A 1663-nucleotide genomic window follows, 5' to 3' on the forward strand; every position below is an offset into this window, starting at 1 on the left:
TAACTGACACCTGTAACCTTTTCTTCAGAGTCTTTTTCCAAGTGATTTCTCTGAGGTTGCTGGTGAGAAACAGAGACTGGGCTTCCTGTAACAGCTCATTAATAGTGATAGTGCACTATTTTAGGAATTAGAAATGTTACCTCCACACCCTGGGCCCACTCCAGGGTCCCCCTCCTCTTCAGGATCTTTGCAACCACCTCTGCTCTGCCTTCGAGGTGCCAGTGATGCCTTCGCCCGCCCCAGCCACAGAACCTCTGAGCACAGTATCACGGCCAGCTCCGGAATGGCTCAGCCTGGTGTTCCCCACTGTCAAAAGTCCTCCTAACTGTCATCCTCGGCAAGGTCCCTGCAGACATTTTGAGTATTTTCATAAGTAATTTCTGTGTCAATCTTTCTGTTTTCATCTTTATTAATCAGATTTTGTGAGTCCAGAGCTGGAACACACCGAAACCAAACCCAGTCACCTTGAGTGATGCCTGATTCCAACGAAATGGGAGCACCGTTGAGGCACCTGGAGCTCCTTTCCCTTCTCCCCACCTCACTTGCCCCGCCAGCCTTCCGCATGGCTGTAGCACGTGAACATTTCACCACATGTTCCTTCAGTTCTTCCTCTTCGTCCTCAGTGTTAGCAGGCTTCCTTAAACATGTTTCTCAACATGTGACTCATCACCTTTCCCTGTCAAGAGCATGGAGTCATCTTTGGTCTCCAATGACTTCTACTTTTCTGAAGCTGAACATCTTCAAGATATGGGGTCGACCCCTCCTCTCCAAACACCTGCAAAAGCACTTAAAAATGAGTCAGTTCCAGGGTGTAGTTTTTCTTTATTGTACCAAATTTATTCATAATACATTATGCAGGTGTTTTGATGAGAATCCAGAAACATCTTGAGACACCATATTTCTCTGAAATGTGAGAATTTAAGACCATTGCTGTTCCAGGACAAATCTTGTGTAGAGAGCTTTTTATTGCATTCGTTTGCATTATTTCATTCACTTCTCAGAACTCTGTCAATTAGCAACAGCTTGATCTTGCAGATGAGATAACAGAACCCAGAGAACACTCACCCAAAGCTACACACTTGGAAGATTGTGGGGTCAGAGCTAGACCCAATGTTCTTTCTACTAAGTCTTCTGCCTTTTGGGATTAAGGACAGATCAGACAATAGGGTCACTCCTGATTAGCTGCATGAAGGTTGGAGCTGAAAGGAACACCCCCTCCCTTCCCCACCCCGTTCCCCATATCTAATTTAACTCCTACCTTTGGAGACATTCAGTCGATGTATCTAATTAGAAAAAATGCAAATTATTTGACTGTATATCTATAAATATTATCCCTGGAAAGAAAAGGAACATTTGGTAAATGTACAAAAAATATGGGAGAAATTTGCATGTTATCCTTGTGTAGGGACCATGCTAATCTTCTCTGTATTGTTCCAATTTTAGTACACATGCTGGCAAGCAATCTCCAGAATATTTTTAAATGAATATACTGCAGTAGAAAATACTCAAGTATGTCAAATACAGTAAAGATAATACAGTAAAGATAAATATTGCTTTGTGAGACTTCAATGTTAGTTGCATATATGTGTAGACATTGTGGGTCATGATATAAAACTGGTTTCATGCCATAGATTGTGCTGACAGATGTTGACAAGCCACTGGT

General features: G+C 42.5%; 1 pseudogene; it reads right to left on the minus strand.

Annotated features, from left to right (window-relative positions):
• Window positions 1–1367: 1367 nt before the first annotated feature.
• On the minus strand, window positions 1368–1462 carry LOC114513924 (annotated as a pseudogene).
• Window positions 1463–1663: the final 201 nt, after the last annotated feature.

The sequence above is a fragment of the Phyllostomus discolor genome, chromosome 3, assembly GCF_004126475.2.
Source record: "Phyllostomus discolor isolate MPI-MPIP mPhyDis1 chromosome 3, mPhyDis1.pri.v3, whole genome shotgun sequence".
Classification (NCBI taxonomy): domain Eukaryota; kingdom Metazoa; phylum Chordata; class Mammalia; order Chiroptera; family Phyllostomidae; genus Phyllostomus; species Phyllostomus discolor.